The sequence below is a fragment of the Sapajus apella genome, unplaced genomic scaffold (assembly GCF_009761245.1).
Source record: "Sapajus apella isolate SASKATOON/1434 unplaced genomic scaffold, GSC_monkey_1.0 scaffold13, whole genome shotgun sequence".
In the NCBI taxonomy this organism is placed as follows: Eukaryota; Metazoa; Chordata; class Mammalia; order Primates; family Cebidae; genus Sapajus; species Sapajus apella.
In genome coordinates this window covers 16,081,488-16,103,914 of record NW_022436953.1, presented here as the reverse complement: position 1 = coordinate 16,103,914, position 22,427 = coordinate 16,081,488, and the positions used below count along the sequence as shown (strand labels likewise).

The following is a 22,427-nucleotide window of genomic DNA, read 5'->3' as shown; positions in this document are numbered from 1 at the left end:
AAGAACCTCCCAGAAAACCCAGATGCCTTTGTATCTCTGCACCAGCCTGTTTTGGCCTCTCTCTCCCCAACACAATAGCTCCTGAGCTGTTTCTCTGGTGCCCTCAGCTCCAAACCTGAATGCTGAGTCTCTTTTTGTGACATTTTCTCCAACACCCTCCACATCAAAATGTTGCAAGTTCCCCAGCCTCAAATGGCATGAGCATTAGGTGTCCTGCTCTGCAGCTACTCAGAGCCTCGTCTGAGTGTCTCTGACCCCTAGCTGTCTTCTTTTGCCAAATAAGGGAGTTGCATAGAAGATTCCTAGGGGCTCTTCCTCTCTGCTCTGGCCTTCTGTGATTATGTCAGTGGCTACTCATTAGTTATTGTGCCTTGTTATGTTTGCATAGCTCTTCTTACATCTCCTAATATCTTCACATCCACTGGTTCTGCTGCCCACCCCAGATAAGATATTAGATCCTGGCAACAACACTATGCCTTCACCCAAAGGCAGGGCACCACTGGAAGGAATTTCAGGCCCAGGGGTAAATCTCAAATCACACCCTCTTGGTCCTCTCTTCCCACATTTAGAACGCACTGGATGGGCAATCACTTGGTCCTATGGCTACAAATTTTCTTTCCAATCAACTGTCTCCTGCCAGATACTGAAGCCACCATTTGCAACAGTGAGATGTGCAGAGGGTGAACACTTTCTAAGCACACCCTTAGCCAAGTTGAGGTGTGTCCAAGTATCATTCTTTCCCAAGACTTCCCGTGATTAATGATCTGGATGGAGGAATGGGTTGAGCACAGCGTAGTTTATGAGGCAGGTTTGTGCTTCTGGGATTTGTGGTTGTGTGGAACTCCAGGGTTCTGGCCTCTATGATCTGAAGCAGCAGAGACACAGTTGGTCTTTGGTGTGCTCAATGGTACAGTTGGGAAGAGGATTGTGATAAGTATGAACATGCATGCTTCGTGTAGCAACTAGACACCAGGTACGATGTGCTTTCCCAAACCTTGGAAAAACTTCCTTTGATTGATTCAATAAGACTAGGAACTTGATGTTACTATCATATTTTAGAGATAAGAAAACTAAGGCTCAAAGAGGTTAAGTGACTTGCCTAATGTCACAAGGGTCACCAAGAATCAGCTCCTAGACTTCTGAGAGCAAGGTCAATTCTCTTTTTATTACATCCTACTTCTGCCCAAAAGGCCCAGAAATGGTAGGGAGGTAAGAGACATGTATAAGGCTGGGCATGATGGCTCACACCTGTAATCCCAGCACTTTGGGGAGCCAAGGCAGGTGGATCATGAGGTCAGGAGTTTGAGACCCATCTGGCCAACATAGTGAAACCCCATTTCTACTAAAAATACAAAAAATTAGCTGGGTGTGGTAGTGTGCACTTGTAATCTCAGCTATTCAGGAGGCTGAGGCAGAATTGTTTGAACCAGGGAGGCAGAGGTTGCAGTAAGCCAAGATCGTGCCACTGCACTCCAGCCCAGTGAGAGTGAAAAACCCCGTCAAAAAAAAAAAAAAAAAAAAAAAAAAGAGAGAGAGACATGTATAAATTAAGGTGATTAAATTACTACCTTATTGGTAATTATTTCATCTACTCAATGGGCACACTTTATGAGTTTTAGAGTTACACTCTATGGTTTGCAGACTAGAGTCTCTTGAGCTAAATGGCATTTGATTGCTGAACTCCACCCTGTTCTGCTTTGAATGACCTATGCCAGTCGGTCAGTTCTGTTCTGACTAATGGGTTTCCAAGGTGGACTGGGCTGAGCTGTGTCTTGGTGATGACCACATCAATCCACAGTTCTTTTTCTTCCTTCAAAAACATGGCTGTACAACTAGACATCCACAAGGAAAAGAAGACAGTTGGACCCTTACCTCACAGCATATATAAACATTAACTCAAAATAGATCAAAGACCTAAATGAAAGAGCCAAAATGATAATTCTCTTAGACAATAACAGAGTGGTAAATCCGGTGGTGTGGGTTTTAACAACAGACTCTTATATGTGACACTGAAAGTTCAAGCAACAAAAGAAAATAAATTGGACTTAATCAAAATTAAAAACTTTTGTGTTTCAAAGGACACTACCAAGAAAGTAAGAAGACATGCTGTAGAATAGGAGAACATGTTTGCAAATCATGTATACAATAAGGCATATCTAGACTATATTAAAAAACTCTTACAATGTAGTAATCAAAAGACAACCCCAATTAAAAAGTGAGCAAAGGATTTGAGTAGACCTCTCCAAAGACGACATAAAAGTGACCAATAAGCACATGAAAACATGCTCAATATCATTAGGATTAGTGAAACGCAAATCAAAACCACAACGAGATACCACTTCTCATCCACTAGGATGGCTAGAATTGAAAAGTCTCATAATCGTGAGTGTTGGCGAGCATGTGGAGAAATCAAAACCTTATGGTGCTGGTGGGAACATAGTACAGCTGCTTTGGAAAGCAGTTTGCCAGTTCTTCAAAAAGTTGAACATAGAGTTACCATTTGATCTAGCCAATCCACTCCAAGGTATATATCTAAGAGAAATAAAAACGTATGTCCACACAAAAACTTGTACACAAATGTTCATAGCAGCCAAATGTTCACAATAGCCAAAAGGCAGAAACAACCTAATTGTCCACTGCCTGAAGAAAAGAATAAATAAAACATGGCATGGTATATCCATACAATGGAATATTATTTGACCATAAAAAAGGAATAAAATACTGACAATGTTATAACTTAGTATAATATAAAAATATACTAAGTGGAAGAAGTTAGTTACAGAAAAATCACATATTCTATGATTCCATTCATATGAAATGGTCAGATTAGGCGTATCTATAGAGAAAAGAGATTTGTGGTTGCATAGGGCTGGAGGAATGAGGGGATTGAAGATGATAGCTAAAAGGTACAGGGTTTCCTTTTGAGGTGATAAAAAGGTTCTAAAATTGACTATGATGATGGTTACATATATCAGAATATACTTAAAAATACCCATTGATCTGTATACTTTACATGGGTGCATTGTAGGTTTCGTGAATTATATATCAATAAAGCAGGTACCAAAAAAAAAACCACCCCAAAACTCCCTGAAACAACGAAAATACAAGCAGCTCCTGCACAGCTGCTTTGCTGTGGAGCGAGCAAACCCTTCCTCCCATTCCTTCCCCAGTTCCGATGGTCGGCTTTATGAGGGCAGGGGTACTGCTCATTTCAGAAGTGCTTTCCCCATTCATCCCTTGCAGGGTGGAGAGAAGGAAAAATGGCGATGAGAATGGACTCATTTCTGTGCACGTGCTGCCTGCCAAGCTCCACACTGAGTGTTGTACAGAAATGATCTCATTTAGCTCTTCCAACTGCTCTCTGAGGTAGGTACTACTTTTATCTCCATTTAAAGATGAGGAAAATTCTGTAAGGTCAGACAGCTAGTAAGCGGCAGTGCTTATGAGCTGGATTTGAACCCAGGTCTACCTGACTTCGAATCTGGGCATATATGAACCTTGGTTACATGAGGCATTGCACTAGAAAGGGTGCCTAAGTGTGTGCTAATGCAAGCCATCCCTTCCTTGGGTCCTGGGGAATCCCAAAAGCATCTCCTTTCAAAACAACTCAAAGTGTTTCTGGGAGCACCAGAAATGTCTTTAGAGAGAAGGTATTAGTCCTATCTGTCCTGTTTATTTCTAAAACACGTCATTTGAAAATGGGAGAAACGTCACGTTTTCCCCTGCAGCTGACATGTTGAATATCATCTTTAACCCTATTTGTTTCTGAAAACCAGTGTGTGGTTAGGAAGAAACCTACTGGGTGAGTTTTAGGGAGATATTTCTACAAACGTGGCAGAAGCAGGGTGTTATAAAATTTAACGATGGCATTAATTTTCTTTTTAAGAAAACATTTGGAATTAATCTCTTTTGTTCATGAGGCTGCATCTTTCAGCCAAATTTTTGTTTTCGTGTCATATTGGACGGACTACATGAGTTTAACACTTTCAGACAGTATGCCTGCCTCTGCCATTAACTTCCTGTGTGATCTTAGGCCAGTTACTTGCCATCTCTGGGTACCAGCAGCCAGTTGGAGTCCAATAACTGTGGAATACAAGCGTCAAACATGTAATAAGAGTAAGCTGGATCCGATCAGAGGTCGCCAACTGGCAGCCCATTGCCAGATTCTGCCTACAGATGTGTTGGTTTGGCCTGCTTGGTTTTTAATAATAATAAAATCCTTGCCAACATTAACAAATGGGAAGATTTGTAATCCAGAATGCAGGCATTCTGGAAACTCCAAATGATATGACCCCAGAGGGCCTACATGCCCCCATGGCAACCAAGGGGTGGATTCTGAGAAGCCTCTTGGATAGGGTGCTCCCTCTCCTGTTCTCCTCATCACCTCCTGGCCTGTTTCATCCACTGTGGTGCCCACCTGGTTCCTAGGGTATGCAAGAATGCCACCTCTGAACTGGGTCCTTTCCCATATTCCTACCTGCTCTTTCTCCAGGCTATGCTCTCAGCTTTGCGGTGTTGCAACAGGAAGGTAAAAGAAGTGAGACCCCTTGGATGCTGCCAGATATCTTTCCAGTCCTATGCAGAGCAATGGGATGCATGCATTGGCGTCAATATCATCTCTAAGAAAAGCCCTTGAAACGACATTGGCTTGCAATCCTGATCTCACACTCAGAGCAGAACCTAAGGGAGATACCCGGAGGGCATTTATACCTCACCAAGACTCCACCTTGCTGGGGACCTCCAGCTTATGGAGGGGTGGTGCACCCTGGCATGAACTAGGAGGCTATTGTTGGCAAGTCTGGCTTATCCAAGACCTAAAGATAGGGAAATTCCATGTTTTCATCTAATAGTCCAAATGGATTTGGACTCTAAGTCAACTCACTTTCTTCCTTGTGAGAATGAGAGATAAACAGACCCTGCAGATGAAATGACAAAGCCCTCCCTGACTCCACCAGAGGCAGTGGAGAATCCTTCCACATACATGAAGGGCTCTTTCTAGCTGTGATAACCTTGTAATGAGGCCCTGAGACAGCCACGCCCTGCGTCAGGGTATAAGCAAGGCCTGTTGTCTGTGTTCTGAAGTCAGCAGGGCTGTGGTGATGATCTGGGTTTCCAATTTACTTGTGGATGTAATTAATTGCAAATTTTAGCTGTCCCTGATTCACACAAAATTTATTTGGGCTGTGCATGTTATTTCCCTTTGCTAGCGCTTCCAAGTTTTTCTTTAAAGAAATGAGTAACCGTCAGTCCTAAAAGGTCAGAATTAACTTCCTAATGGGTTTGGGTTTTAAACAAAACAAAACAAACAAACTTATTTTGAAATAAATTTAAACTTAAGAGAGAAGTTTAGAGAAAAATGAGTTCCTATACCCTTCACAGAGATTTACTAATTATTTTGCACCATGGGCTGCACCATTCTGTTTGTATAAACGCGTATTTCATTGAGAACGATTTGAGAGTCAGTTACAGACATGTGGGTCAGTGATTCTAACATATTTACCCAAACCAGGAAATGTAATAATGATCTAATACTCACATGGAGACCACGGCCTGTGTTGTCAATTGCCCTAGTAATGCTCTTTATTGCTTTCCCCACCCTCACCCCTGTTCCAGGATTCAACCTGGGATCACGAACTGCACTTAGTTTTCTAGTTGTCATGCCTCTTTGGTTTCTTTTAATCTAAAATCCTAATTGGTTTCTGAAGATGCTTTCTTTTTTTTTTTTTTTTTTTTTTGGGACGGAGTTTCGCTCTTGTTACCCAGGCTGGAGTGCAATGGCGCGACCTCGGCTCACCGCAACCTCCGCCTCCTGGGTTCAGGCAATTCTCCTGCCTCAGCCTCCTGAGTAGCTGGGATTACAGGCACGCACCACCATGCCCAGCTAATTTTTTGTATTTTTAGTAGAGACGGGGTTTCACCGTATTGACCAGGATGGTCTCGATCTCTTGACCTCGTGATCCACCCGCCTCGGCCTCCCACAGTGCTGGGATTACAGGCTTGAGCCACTGCGCCCGGCCTCTGAAGATGCTTTCTTTGTGGCATTGGAGAACCAGAACAGAGGTTGAGGGTAGAAACATACAAAAAAAAAAAATAAAGAAAAAACCCAAATGTAAGGGGTGACACTGGTAGGCGATCGTGGGGGAATACCAAATGTTCCCTTGGACTGTAGCAGTGGCCCCAGGAATTGCATCATATGCTTAAAGTCGAGAAGGCCAACTTGCCAAGCTAAGAGTCTTCTATTTTGGTCTTATGCTTTCTTCCAGAGACAACTGCCACGTCCTGCTCTATTCACCCTAAGCCTCTCCAGAAAGAGCCTTGTGGAGCAGTAATTACATTTCCAGGGTGGCAGAGGCTCTTTCTCTTAAGCCTTGTGTCTCTCAAAGCATCTAAATCATTCCATTATACCAGAACAATGGATCCTCACACTCGTCAGCCAATTTGTTTTAATTATGTAAATCATTTCATTCTCTTTTCCAATATCTGCAGGGAGCTGCAAGCCACTGAAGGTCAAAATCGGATGTGGAATATGTGGGGCAGGGACAGAGAGGGGTGGAGGGAAGCCTGGCTTGGTCCTGAAGGTCACCTATCACATGAAGTTGGGAAGAAGAAGATGGGAGCACAGAAGTCCAGGAAAGACATGAAGATCCAAGGGGGAAGTAATATGTGTCCTGCTTCTGTGACACTAGTGCCTCTGGGGCACATGGTGGGAAGCATGGTGATAAATTTCAACTGCGATTCTGGGGAGAGCAGGCCCCCCAACAGATGTCACTTCCTCATCATATCCAGACTGAGAGACACCCACACACCTGCAGGTCGCCCTCCCCAAGATGCCTGATGACAAGACTGGTCCTAGGAAGGGGTGGAGGGCCCAGAACATTCCGGTCTTTATACCATCTCACCATGCCTTACATGATGGCAAGTTATTTCCCTTTGCTAGCCAACTTAAAATAAGTTGGCTAAATCCCAGCACTTTGGGAGGCTGAGGCAAGTGCATCACAAGGTCAAGAGGTCGATGCCATCCTGGCCAACATGGTGAAACCCCATCTCTACTCCTAAAATACAAAAATTAGCTGGGTGTGGTGGCGCATGCCTGAAATCCCAGCTACTTGGGAGGCTGGGGGAGGAGAATCGCTTGAACCAGGGAGTCAGATGTTGCAGTGAGCCAAGATTGTGCCACTGCACTCCAGCCTGGCAACAGAGTGAGACCCCATCTCAAAAAATAAATAAAAAAATAAAAAATAAAATAAGTTGGTTAAATGTCCTATTGGTCTTCAAACAATTTTAAAAATTATTATTTTTAATTGCAACCAAGAAAATTGGGAGAATACAGAGAAACAGAAAGAAAACAAGGAAGGAAGGAACAAGGTAGGCAAGCAGGCAAGACCTTTTAGTTGAAAACTCACACATAAGCATTTAACATTAGGGAGTTTGTCCTCCCCTTGCTCCCGTATATGCCATGCTGTTATTAGTTTATGTCCTCCTGTTTTTAGAACTGGCACAGATATATTTTACACAATACACTAGAATGGTTTCTCTCCTTGTGCTTTTAATCTGACAGGTTTTACTTGATATTCAGCACTGAATAGGCACTTACTTCCTTTTAGGCACCAGGTCTGCAATTAGGGTTTGCTGCCTCCAGGGAAAGAAGGGACTTAGGGAAGCAAAACAGACAAATGGGTGAGTATGGGTTCTGAGCTCAGACCATCTGGATTCAAATTCCAGGATCCCCACTTACTGTTTTATGACTTTGGGCCTTGGCTTTACCATCTGTAGGAGGAGATGATAAAAGTACTTACCCAAAGATTGCGGTGAGAATTAAAATGCGATAACACATATAAGAGCTTAGCACAGTACCTGACATACAGTAAGGCACTAAATAAATGCTAGCTCTTACTATTATTCCAATATGGATTGAAAAGTCAACTTTAAGCCACAGATTCTGACACTGATGAAATCATTCCCCTTTTACAGAATAAAAACTCATACGGCTAAGAAATCAGTAGCTTTAAACTCTGCTTTAAAGGATACGTACTGTATACGGAGCGAGATTTAAAGAACTCCTGAATGTAATATTGCTACGTTTTTCTCACTAAACTACCATTGGCATGGATCTTATTTCCTTTTTCCCTTTATAGCTTCAAAGAAAGAAATCCTTGGCTTCCATCTAATCCAAGTTACCTGCCAGTAAACCAGTCTCACAACTTCTTAAAGCACTTATACATACTTAGAATACTTGTGCTATGCTAAATTTCCTTTGCCCCCAGCTAACTAAGGAAAAGATTTATGAAGATGCATACAAGACGTGTTTTCTAGCACCCCTGCTAAAAGTCATCACTTTCTCTTCTTTACAGTAGGAATCCAATGGGAGATTTTAGTTCTTTGGACCATAGGATTCCTTGAGCATTTTTTGCTAATCTGAAGCAAGGATTTGTCTCTCCTCTTTGAAGAACACTAGCCTTTCTTCCAAGGAGAATCTGGTTCCTGATTTTCCTATTGACTATTAATTTGAATGCAATAGTTTCCCCTTCAAATGAGGTTGCCTGGAGCAACCAGCAGGTAAGAATCAGATACCAAGTGTTTACAGAAAAAGCTTCTTTCTAACTAATAAATCTAAAATTATATTTGAACCTAAGTTTATACATAGCTCCTAATTGAATTTAGCAAAGCTTATAAACAAAAAATTAAAGTAATTCTATAATTTTTTTTTTCAATCTTAGAAAGTACTGGCTACCATGTATTGAGCTTTACATTATTTACGTTTAATTTCCACACTTGGTGCATTGCTTGTAGTCAGTCTTAAACTCTGACTTTTGTTTCTTTCCATGGAATGCCTTCTTTATTGCCTGATGTCTCCTTTTATGTTTAGCCTTGTCAAAATGCCTTAACATTCCTCAGCATGTCCTACTACACCTACAGGTCTGGCCCTGGCCTCATACCACTCTCTCCTTTCTCTTGCTTCTCCAGACACACTGGCCTAGCTCTGTCTCTTGTCCTCTGCCCACTTTCACCACAGGGCTCTTGTACAAGCTCTTTTCTGTGATAGGAGCATCTAGGTAATGCCTTCACATCTCAGCTCAGGCATCACTTTTTCATCAACCTGTCTTGGCCTCCTGTCAAAAATCTCTAGACCACAGGTTCTCCAGATGTGGTCTCTGGACAGGCATCATCAGCATCACACAGAGATAGGTTAGACATGCTGATTCTCAGGCTCCACTCAGCCCTACTGAATCAGAAACTCTAGGGGTAGGGCCCAGACATCTGGGCTTTGTTTTAACAATCCCTCCAGGGGATTCTGGTGCCTGGTGAGTTTGGGAATCATTTGCCTATCGTCTGGTCCCACTGCATCATGAAGCTCTCCTTCATAACATTCATCACAATTACTTTCAAAGTCGTGTGATTATTTGATTAATGTCTGTTTTCCCCACTATACTAAGGGCAGAAACTGTGTCCCTTTTGCTCACCATTTCCCCAGCACCTAGCAGTGTTTAGCACATAATTGGTATTCAATAAATATTTTTCAATAAATTAAACATAAATATATTGCATAAAAGGAAAAACAGGCCAGGCAAGGTGGCTGGTGCCTGTAATCTCAGCATTTTGGGAGACCAAGGCAGGTAGATCACTTGAGGCCAGGAGTTCAAAACCAGCCTGGGCAAAATGGCGAAATCCCATCTCTACTAAAAATACAAAAATTAGCTGAGTGTAGTGGTGAGCGCCTGTAATTCCAGTTACTTGGGAAGCTGAGACAGAATTGTTTGAACCTGGGAGGCGGAGGCTACAGTGAGCCGAGATTGAGCCACTGCACTCTGGCCTGGGTGACAGAGCCAAGACTCCGTCTCAAAAAAAAAAAAAAGATACGAACTGGCAATTTACAAAGCAAGAAATAGAAATGGTATTTTAGCATGCTCAGATTCACTCAGTAAACCAGGAAACAGGTACAATAATATGATGTCATTTCCCTTTCACTTGTCAAGTTAACAAAGATGAAAGGCAATTATAATACCCAACTAGGACATGGCGATCACTGCTGTTGTAGGAATGTGGGTTTGAGCAGCTTTTCTGGAAAGTAGTTTGGGATCTTTCTAAAAATTTTAAAAGACCCAGCAATGCCACCTTTAGTCATTAACTCTAAGGATATATTAGTGCATCTGCACACAGGTATATGTATGTACAGGAGTGTAAATTATATAACATGGTTAACTCTAATTTTAAAATAATGCAAATATTCACTAACAGAGATTTGTATGAGCAAACTGTGGTGTACTGATGACACCAGCTACCATGCAGACAACAAAAATAATGATGCTAAGATAAATTAACTGATGTGGAATTACCCATGATCACAGTGCTAACATTAACCAGGATCATGATCCTAAGTAAAATGAAAAAGCTCAACTTAATTGAAAATTTATATTTATACATGTATATATCCAGAGAAAAATGTCCAGACAGATATTCAGCAAAAGCACTACTGATGGTGTGAGTATGGTGGTCTTTATTTTCTTCACAATTCCCTATAATTTTCTAATTTTTAAAATACATCGTTCTATATAAAATAAAGAATTAACAACATTTTAAACACCATGTTGGCTTAAGCAAAATATAGCAAGGAAGGCAAAGCACTTTTGTAAAAACAGAACCAACTGAAGATAATTCTCAAAAGATGACTCTTGCATTATTCACTATTTTGGGTTAACCACACTGTAAGTCTTCTCCATTTCCACAGAAAACCAAGAATTGCCTGCAACTGGCTGCAGTGATTGACATATCAAGTACTGTAGGCACTGATTGGGGTTAAGTAGTTGGTTACTGACCGCAGGCATGCAAACCACATCCCAAAACTGCAGGCACAGGAGAGATAAGATCCCTACCCTTAACTAAGGATTCCAGAGGGCGCCATGTCCACGAATGGGACTGCCATCCTCAATGTATAGGTTGGGCATCAGTCTGTTGAGAATCTCTAAACAACTCCCAGGGACGCTGGAGACAGTCACTGCAGGCATAACTGTAACCATTTAAAACCTTTCTTCCACCTCTCTCTTTTTCTCTCCCTGAAACCCTACACATTCTTGGGATGCTGTTATCTGGAGAGGGTACTGTGGCATGACTCAGATGGATAAACCGATTGAAATCAGGGGATGGTTGTATAAGTATGCCAATGAAGCAGTGTCTGAATTTACCACATATTCTTTGTGTTACATGGCAGTGGGCAGTAAAAGGGTGGGGCTAGAGGTCAAAGGAAGAAACTCAATGACCTTGATGCGTATTTTAATAAAACAACACCTGAGAGCTAAATGGAGGTGAAGGATAAAATAAGTCCTAACCAAAGAGAGCTTATGTCAATATAATGTACAAAACTCCCAAACACAGGGCTCTGAAGTCTCACAACTCAGCGAAGCAGTGCTCTAACTGCCACCAGGCCATTAAATTTACTCCTCAGGGCTATAAAGCAAGGCAACATGCTCTTAGCACAAATAGGTAGAACAGAATCAAGAACTCAATTCAATCTCATCACCTTAGTGCAGGTGTGGCATGTAAAATGATGCCTGGAAGTAAGACTTGTAACAAAGGTCAGTGGTACATTCTAAGTCACCAAGAGGCCATATGCTCGGTCATTCATTCTCCACTCACTGAAGTGGCACCACTAATAGGCTTCTGAGTCCAGTGCCAAGTGGCAGGGGCTGTCTGGGTATGCAGTTTTTGGTGCCAAAAGGCAGGGGTTGAGGCTATGCAGAAACATCCTTCAGCTGTGGCTCTTGTTGTATATATTTTTAAAACTAGCCTCGGCCCAGGTCTTTTGGTGGTGCTGAGCTGAATTAGTGAGATTTAACTGTCTTGATCCATGACAAGTATGTGAGACATGGCCCTGAAGCCCAAAGGGAACTGCTGTCCAGGCCCAGCATGGAAATCAATTCTGGAAGTAGCTGGGAGGGAAAGTCAGCCACATTTTCAAAAAAACGTTCATTTTCAGGTGGTAGTGATAGCCTCATATTCAGTAACTCTCTTCCGGGTAGATATTAATGAGAAATTGGAATATGGAAGCTAATGACTGCATATCCTTGCATAATTACAATGACCTGTAGTCCTTCTTCAATGCCAAATTAGCTGATTAAAATTAGTTAGTCCTGTTGAAGTTACAATATCCTCACTCAAATCTCCTGCCCAAATATACTTGCAGAAACTAATATTTAAAGATGGATTAGGAAAATTCAAAAAGCACCCAGTTTCTAAAACAGGGCCAAAGTAATTTCAAATCCACTTTAGAAAGCTTTAACTATGGCTTCTATACAAATTTGTAGGAACCTTTCTGTCTTCATGTTTCTGGATTACTATCTGCTTTCCATTCAGGAGAAAAAAAAAGTTCTCAGCCTAGATTTGTCCAACTTCACTCCTGATTTCACTTTTTTGGATCTTTTTTGGCCCTCGCCCTTTATATCGTGCAGCTACAGAGCTGCATCTGAAACACTGGCTCTAGCATCCCCATGAGCCTAACTGTAGAGAAGGGGGCTGTGGCTCTTGAAGCCACATGAAATAAGACCTACAGACACCGTGATACCAGCGCTTGGCCACCCCTCGGCTGAAATACCGTATTTACCCAGCAATGACGCTTTCCCATCCATGTTTATTTAAGAGAGACTTTAAATAAAATCTAGTAAATAAAACTGCAATGTATCCAGTGCGACAACTGTCAAAGAACAGCCATTTAACTTCGTTGGAGAGGATGGCAGAATAAAGCATCATGCTGTCCAGGACTGCAGCAAATAGTTCATTGCAAAAGACTTTATTTACTGAGAACACAAAGTAAATATTCAGAGAATGAAAGAAGATAGTTCTTATGGCAAGAACAAGATTGCTACATGTGTAGAGATACACAAAGATACATAGACTGGTATATACATACATTAATATATTCATATACATATATACAGAGAAAGAGAGAGAGAGAGAGAGACAGACAGAGAAAGAGGAGGGAGAGGAGGAGGGAAAGTGACCAAGCACTGGTAATAAATACAGCTACAGAATCAACAGTTTCCAAACTCAATTGTGTAAAATCGAACTTATTTTTCTAGCTTATAGGATTAAAACTGGATTTTAAGCTAGAGGTAACACATTGCATTGACATTAAGAATAACATCAGGCTGTGTAAATATTTTTTTAAAAGAAACTGTGGCATTATTAGTGAGAGTAAGACATAACTGTTATGTTTAAGGAAAGAAAGCCTTTATTTGTTCCCTATACAATCATAACTCAATCAAGCAAACAAGGCTTTTTCCTCCCCTCAAGCCACCATTATAATGGCAGTTTTGTGTAAGCTCCTTGTTTGTACAAAAGCCTGACGATATAGTCTTGAGGGGTAATCCTAAGGCTGTTAGACTGAAATTAAAACAAACCGAACCAGTAGATCTGTGTTTTCCAGAGAGCTCTATTTAAGAGGGCCATGCTGATTATACCAGAAGATAAGCCCCACAGAATCTAAGGGTGATCACTTCGGCAAACATGGGCATAGCATTGTAATTTTCAGCTTTTCACCTCACCAAAGAGCAAAGATCTCACAAGCACTTTGTTAAGAAGCAGCGGAATCCTCAAGACATACAGCCTATGATATGCATGAGCCTGAGTAAGAGGTTGACTTTAATTTTTTCAGCCTTGAAAATAAAAAAAGGTTTAATGCTCACGTATAAAACTGGCTCAATGATTACTAAAATAAAGCACTGCTGACAAGGGTTCTGTGTCCTAGCTCTGCATTCTTAAATCAAATGTGAATTTATACATCAACAAACATCCGTATGTTGGTTTTGCTTTTTTTTTTTTAAAGACGGAGTTTCACCATGTTAGTCAGGCTGGTCTTGAACTCCCGACCTCAGGTGATCCGCCCACCTTGGCCTCCAAAGTGCTTGGATTACAGGTGTGAGCCACTACGCCCGGCCTGGTTTTTCTTATAATAAAATAAGATCTCATCTCTGTCCCTGACTCAACACACACACGCTGGCAATCAAAGTATCACACAGACATAAATTATGATGAGTCTCAACACTAGGTTTTAACATTTTAGAACAGAACAGGATATAGTAACCCCTCGTTATCCATGGTTTAGCTTTCTGCAGTTTTAGCCACCCAAGGTCTGAAAATATTAAGATATTTCGAGAGACAGAGAGAGAGACCACATTCACATAATTTTTATTAAAGTATATTGTTATAACTGTTCTGTTTTATTCTTAGTTATTGATGTTAACCTCTTATTATGCCTAATTTATAAATTAAACTTTATCATACGTATACATGTACAGGGAAAAACAGCATAAATAGGGCTTGCTACTATCCATGGTTCAAGCTTTCAGGCATCCACTGGTGGTCTTGGAATGTATCCCTATTGGATAAGGAAGAACTACTGTGTTTGAAATTGTTCAACCATCTATTTCTACCTCCCTAGATTCTAGTTCTTTGTGAGGACTCCTGCATATTTTTCTGTGTTTTTATCTTCCCTATCCCTCTTCTTCATTTCTGGCTCTTTGCAACCCAGGCTGAGATGGTTCCACTATTCCCCATTGGAAATTGACGGGAATTGTTCTCCCATCCCGCCACTTCTCAGCTGTGTGTTTTTGTTTAATTACAGCATCCACATTCAGTCACCACTCACTCTGAGAAGAGGTGGGGCTGGTTAGACCCTGAAATGTACCGGATGTCTTCTGATCCAGGCCGACCTGGAGTGCTGGAACAGTGAGCCATCAGTGGCGATGAGGGACTTTTGGGGTTCGGGGTGGTGGGTGGAGAAGGACAGGTGGGAACTTCCGTGGGAGTAGACAAGCATGCAGTTCCTTTGAATCTGCTTCTTGAACCAATACAACAAAATTCCTTCATACTTTGTGTAGGTGTTATGGTAGACAGGGAGGATTTCCTGAATTCAGATGGCTCTTTGCAAGCTTGAGACCGGAGAAAAGCAGCTTTTTCAGAAGTGTTTTGCAATTGAACTCTGTCCGTTGTTTGTTTCCAACAAAAACACTTTCTAAAGCAGTGTCACCAAACATTGGTTTAGCAGGGCATGTGAGCAAACTCTGTACGCTCAGGGAAATAAGAAACGGGTTTTATTAAGTTTATTAGCAGCTCAAAACATGATACTTCAACAGTGGGAGGAAAGTGATCCACCCACACAATTTGACTGGAATGAGCATTTGGCTTTAACCACAGCTCATAAGTGAAACCTAAAACCTAGTTTTCCATCTGAAGACCTTTGGGGTCCATTTTTACACTACCTTGATCAAACCAGGAATGAAAGTTCAAGCTGGCTTCCTCTGGTGGAGGGTCCTGGAGTTTCTCCAGTCACACCTCTCCACATCAGCGTTGCCTCTGGCTTCTTTTTCCCTCTCACTGTAGTGGAACTTGGCTTCCAACCAAGGATGCATTTCTACCAATCAGATGCCACCAAAGACCTCCCCTCTGGTAGCTGGCTGGGGTAGGGAGGCAGGAGAGGCCTGGAAGGGAACAGGGCCGGAGACTCATCTCTGAGGCAGTTTTTACAGCAGAGGGTGTCATTGGTGAGCTCAGCTCCAAGCCAAGATAAAAGGCTCATATCATTTCTCTTTAAAGCATGAGCAGCAGGTAGGCATCTTCGCAATGATGCATGGCCAGGGGCTGGGCCACCCATAAACACCTCATTCAATCTTCACCACCACTCTTGGAGGGATCTTCTATTATGATCTTCCTTTTACAGAAGATGAAACAGACTCAGTAAGCAAGGTGACTCGCCTAAGGCCACACAGTGGTGAATGGCAGGGCCAGAGCCTGATCCCACAGCTCTCAGCCTAAGCCCTTGCTCTGGAATACTGTGGGCCAGCCTTCGTGGCTGCAACCAGCACTTCCTCCTGCAGCACTGGGTGTTGGATGTCTTGCCCTGGAATCACTTTGGGATGCGTTTAAAAATGTAGATTCCTGAACCCCGTGCCACAGGTTCTGATGGAGCGCATCTAGGATGGGGTCCAGGAGTCTTTCTTTTTAACCTGTACCCAGGTGATCCTAAAGTAGACAAATGTTTGTGGATCAAAGAACTAAAGCTTGAGAGTGGGGGTAGACATAGGTGGTGAAGTTGCTAGGCCTGAGCTGGCAGAGATAGAGAGGTACTCCTCAGAGATGATGAGAAGGAAGGGCAAGCTGGGGCTTTTGAGAAAATGTGAAGTAATATGGGACTCTAAGACTACACCACCCTGTGCAGGGCCTGCTTCCTCCATGAGCCTTCCTGTTCATGCTGATCTTGAAAACTTCCCATTGCACAGATTTCTGCAGGTTCAGTGTGGGTCCTACAGTCACATGCTACCTTATTTTACAGGTAGTTATTGCAGAAATGCTATTTGCAAATATATGTCGGACTGAAATAAGTGACAATGCTTACATGCAAAGATGCTCAGGGCAATGTTATTTATAATGATGAAAAATCATAAACAAAATATCCAGCAGAAGATTAAACTCTGCAGACTCCTAAACAATAGTTCACAGCATATAAAATGTTCACATGCTGTCAAGTGGAAAAAGTAAACAATAATTCTATTTACATGTTTTGTAAAAAGCAAAATCAAACGACTGGAAGAAAATATATCGAAAAATTAGAATGGGTATCTTTGGGTGGCCAGATTACAGATGACTTTTATATTCTTTTAAAGTTTTTCTATTTTCTTATTCTTAAAAAGAAACATATATTCCTGTCATATTAAAAATGTCATTAAAAAAATCAAAGCAACAGGTCAGGCATGGTGACTCATGCCTGTAATTCCAGCACTTTGGCAGGCTGAGGTGGGCAGATCACTTGAGGCCATGAATTCAAGACCAGTCTGGCCAACATGGCAAAACCCCGTCTCTACAAAAAATACAAACAATTAGTCTGGGGTGGTGGCCCTCATCTGTATTCCCAGCTACTCAGGAGGTCGAGGCAGAAGAATCACTTGAACCCATGAGGTGGAGGTTGCAGTGAGCTGAGATGGTGCCACTGCACTCTAGCCTGGGGTGACAGAGCGTGACTCTGTCTCAAAAAAAAAAAAAAAAAATCACAGCAACAAAGAAGGAGTGAGAACAAAAGCAAAGGAGCAAGCTGGAAAATGGGTCAGCTGTGTCTGGAGTAGCTACTTCTTCTCCCTCCCAGCACTCATCACATAGCAATTCTGTGTCATGGAAGTTATGCTTGAGTGACTATCTCTCTGCTACAGGGTGAGGCCCAGGGCATGTCCTGCTTGGTCACCCTTGAACCTACAGTAGCTAATGGAGGCCTACACCTGGCTGCCTCTGAATTAATATTCGTTGAATGAATGAATAATGACGCATTTATTTATTTAGGCAAGGTCTCATCTGTTACCCAGGCTGGAGTGCAGCGTGCAATCACTTTTTGTAGAGACGGGGTTTTGTCATGTTTTCCAGGCTTGTTTCAAACTCTTGGATTCAGGGATTCTCCCGACTTGGCCTCCTAAAGTGCTAGGATTATAGGCGTGAGCCACTGTGCCCGGCTGAATGATGCGTCTTAAAGAAAGCAGGCTTACATTTGCCTTTTATTGCTGGATATCTCTGTTGGCCTATTAGGGTCTAATGGAGACAACATATTTTAATGACATATTCTAGATTCATAGACCGGATTTCACCTCTCCAACTAAGCTAACAGTACCTGGAGGGCAGGGCTTACATCATATGCAGTATTTCTGAATTTTCCTGAACACCAGTGTTGGACATATAGTAGGTGTTTAATAAAGACCTGCTTTTCCAGTGGAGATCACGGCAGAAGGAAGCATGCCCGCTGAGAGGAGCCAGCCTCCTGGATGCCTCCCCTAGAGTGCAGGCAGGATTCCAGTGTTAGTCGGAGCCAGCCTGCCTAAGTGCAAATGCTGCATGGAACTGAATGGCTGATTTTGTCTGCTAAGAGAGGCAACTAGGTAGCCCGGGATCTTTATCTGCAAAAGCAGTCATGCCGTAACACACTGCCCCGCCCCACCCCTTTTGGAAAAAGATTGATAAGCATAATGATGATGTTTTAATGAGCTTAATTACACATTCCTTATGTGCTTGTGGGGTTGCCAACCAGCTAGTTCCACATCCAGCAGTTTACTTGTAATAACTTTTACCCCTTTCTTCATGCCAGGGAGCATAATTATTCTTGCGGTGATCTGGTAGTTCAGCTCTTTCTCCCTTTCCTCCCCTCCCTCTCTCTTTTTCTCGCTGTTTTTTCCCTTTCTGGGAATTAGTCTAAATGGGTATCTTTGAAAGGAGGGTGGCAGGCTGCTTTTGGTACAGTGCTTACCAAGAACCCTTTCATCAAAGAAGCTCTTGTGAGCATGCTCTGGACTTGGGCCAATCAGATCATCTTGCTGTCTGTTTCTGAAGAAAATCTGACCCTGGTATGCAAGTCAAGCCAGAGACTGCAGACAGGCTGACTGCACTCCTAGGCCAACCTGTCTTAGCTGACTGAAAAAATGCTGAAGGGAAAATTACCTGTTTGGCTCCAGACGAAATTAACATTTTTTTATATATACACACAAGTATGTTTATTATTTTTTGTTTAAAAGCGTTTGCCTATCTAATATATTCATTAACGTTATCTGGTCAGTACTTGAAACATTTTGAAATATGTGCAAATGCAATAAAGCTACAGGGCCTGGAGGCAAAATAAGATGAATTTTCTAATTAACTGACAGAAAACTGTTTTGGGATTAACGAATGGCTATTCCGTAATCTGTTTATGGGCGCTGCTCGGCTCACGGACATTTGGTCCACGTGCAGACCCTGGTAAGTTATAAGGACCTGGATACCAAGCACTCCTTCCTCGCCACTATCCTTCATTAACCCACGATCCACCAGGAATCACGTACCAAAGGTGGATAGTGTGGCCCCCCCACCCTGGCAGATAATGGCTTCTTCCCAAACAGCATCTGCTGGGGTCTGGGGTCTGCTTTCCTAAGCAGGCATCTTTCTGCTCTGGGTGGCAGGTATGTCACAGAATTTGAAGCAAACTTATCTTCTTTTTTTTTGAGACAGAGTCTCTGTCACCCAAGCTGGAGTGTAGTGGTACCATGGCAGCTCATCACAACCTCCACCTCCTGGGTTCAAGTGATTCTCGTGCCTCAGCCTCCTGAGGTAGCTAGGATTACAGGTGTGTGCCACCATGCCCCGCTAATTTCTGTACTTTTAGTAGAGACAGGGTTTCGCCATGTTGGCCAGGCTGGTTTTGAACTCCTGGCCTCAAGTGATCTGCCCACCTCAGCCTCTCAAAGTGCTGGGATTACAGGCATGAGCCACTGCACTCAGCTAAGCAAACTTATCTTCTCAACAGTCTTGGAAACCTTCTCTTTGAGCCCCAGCCCCCAAATCATCTTATGAACACATTTTTGACATTTTCAGAAAAAATGAGAAATATATTTTATAGTCTCCATTGAGAGAAGTACTAATTCATTTCCTCTTTCCTAGACTCATTCTAGATTGTTGTCTTCCCTTTCCTTGGAAATCCCAGGTTTGTGGATGCTGCAAACACTCTGTGCCCCGCTGCCTGCTGGGTGCCGGGCCAGCTGCCAGGACATAGAGACAGAGACGATGTGGCCTTTGTCCTTAAGAATCAGGTTTGAAAGCCTCAGCTCTCCACGTTTGGTGATTTATTGCAGCTCTTGGTATCTGCAGAATTAGTTTGAATGCTCAAAAAATAATAAGAGTTTTATATCATTAAAGTTTTAACAATACACTGTGTGTACAGGTGAGAATTACTGTGCCATGAACTTTTTCTTTGTGCTTTTCAGAATATTCCAAAATTTCTACGACGAACTTTTACTTTTGTGGATATAAAATAAGCTATTAAGAAGAAACTTCCTGGGAGCACTGAACAGGCACATTCCTGAATTCTACAGAGAATCAGTAGAGGGACGGCAGGCTGGGCAACAGTCAGTCACAGCAGAGGGAGTCTGAATCAAAAGTGGGGGATTTTCATGAGCGGGGGCAGCTTGAGGATCACAGCTGGCTTGGGCTAAGTTCCTGGAGTGTTAAATCAAGTAATAACAAAAACATGACTACATTTTACATAGGAGATTTCACAACTTCCTGACAAGTAAACAGTCCCCTTCTCCATGGTCATCCCTCCTAAGGAATGTCTACATTCTTCCTTTGTGCTTAACATTTCCCCGAAGTTTTCTTGTTTTTGCAGAGTGCAATGTCCCGAACAGAATGCTGGCTTTATTTTCGCCGGTGGTCCGGCTTATACACTTACAGCAAGTCACAGCAAGATGTTTGTGTGCTGGGTCTCTTCCTGGCTCCACAATTCCTACCTATGCTGTGTATACTGTTCTTCTTACACTTCTAGTCTCGATGGTGGAAAGAATGCTTGGAAATTCTCATGGTGGTTTGATACATTCTGACCGAAAGGTTTCTTTCCAAAAGGGGCTTTCTTTTATAAGCCCCACGAAGTCATGGATACAGGCTGAAATTGAGGCTTTCCCAACCGTGAGAGAAAGAAATATCAAACTCTTCATATGAATATATTCCCAGAAAATAATCGTACTCTGCTCTTGGCGACTTCAGCTCTAGGTGGGCAAAACAGAAGTCTGGGGAAAACAAGTCTATTTTTGCTTGATCGTAGTCTCTTTTCCCTTACCAGGAGAAATAGCTAATTTCTATCACAAAACTGTATCTCGGAGTGGCCAATGAAAACAAAGACGGAAAAAATTCTTTGCCAATAGCGCATGCCATGCTATACACTATTAGATAATAGTAATTACAGGTTTTGTCTCAAGAGCAAACAATTACCCTGGAGGGGAAATTCTCTCTTTTTAAGGAGAATAAACTCTTTCTAGGATTTGGATACTGTCTACCTTTCTGAGGATAGTAATTTTGGGGAAAAAAATCAAAATATAAAAGACAAACTTAATCCCTTTCTAGAGTTGACAAAAGTGTCTTGGGGACATCTGTTCTTTCTGGTTGTGGGACTAAAGGTTGTATTATTATTATTATATTTAAAAGAGTGAAGTTTCCTGGCTGTTTCTCTCCTGTGTATAAACCTGGCAAAGGATTCTTTTTTCAAAAATAAGTTGTTGAGTCTAACAGCTGATAACATTGCAACTCTGTATATTTTATAGGTAGAATGTTCATATAACACCATTGCCTCAGGGCTGTATCTATTTTATAAACTCTGATCCTTTTAAAAGGTAATTTTTCCAATGTATGATAAATCTAATTTATAATAAATTTTAAGTAAGATACACATACAAATCAGGGAAAAAACCCTTTTTCAGGCTTCATGTCTTAATTATTGATTTGTAAAATATGGCTTTGGAGTCCACAAATTATAGACCTCTATCATATAAAAACAGGGCATTAGGAAAAAAAACAAGTCCATGTAAGTGAGCTGAAGTATCAAAAAGAAGTCTACAATGTACCCCAAGAGACTGTCAAGCCACTGTAACCCCAAAGAGATGAATTTTAAGGTGGTAAATAGCAGAACACCAGCCAGGCACCAGAATTCTTTCTTCCCAAAACACTAATACTATAGTGTGATAGTTCGATACAGAAAACAATCCATTGTTTCCGGAGACATTTAGTCTAGAAGCTGTTCTTCACCTACCTAAAGCAAATGGGCCTTGTAACAACCCCAGCAGCCATAGCAGAAAGAAAATACATTTTTTTTTAAGTGGGCATTTTTCCAAAGCATATTCCCCCTGAGGGAGAATCATACCTTCAGCATTTCAAAGATTTCTCAAATAGCACGGAGGTCAGAAAGTGTTTGGGCAACAGAAATGCAGTGGATGAAATTTGCAAGTTCCCTTTCAGCAGCTGGGGCTGGTGAGAGAGACTCCCCAGTAAAGAGGTATCAGCTCTGCTTCAGACTAGTCAGTCAATCATGTAATCAGAATAGCACAAACCAGGAAAAGGGAGAAGGGGATCAGAGGAAAAAATGAGATCAGTATGACAACAGAGAAGGTTGGAGCCAGGCTGAATTCAGTCCTGGTAGCTCCTGACTCTGGGTCTCACCACTCAATTCTTAGTGGGGAAGAACTGGTCATTAACACCTGCAACCCTATCATAACTGCATCTTCTCGTGGTGTTTCTATGCCTGTTTTCAGCTTGTAGTTTTCCATTACCTATGTATGGTTATGTCTATACCATGACTTCAGTTCTTCTCAGCTTGAGAAGACAGATCTGACCTCCTTGAGCTCTCAGTTAAAAGAACTCTTTGATTACTGTTAAATTGGTGTATCTGAACTTGTGTAATGACTTCCCTGGTACCTAACTGGATAGGACTAGGTAAGTTGCAGCCCTTAGAGAATGCTGTCCAACCTCTGCCTACTGCACCACCATGTGAATTCACCGTGGAGCAAAGGAAGAAAAGGCTCCCACCAGCCTGGATTTAAATACCTCAATGTGATTGTGTAGCCAATGAGAATGGTGGGAGATCAACCCCTCAATGCTGCAGGATGCGA

At 42.1% G+C, this 22,427-nt stretch overlaps 1 protein-coding gene across 6 annotated transcripts in view; it reads right to left on the bottom strand.

Moving 5' to 3' along the window:
- VTI1A (vesicle transport through interaction with t-SNAREs 1A) overlaps positions 1-22,427 on the bottom strand; it is a 374,621-nt gene that overhangs the window by 44,522 nt on the left and 307,672 nt on the right. The window lies entirely within an intron of this gene.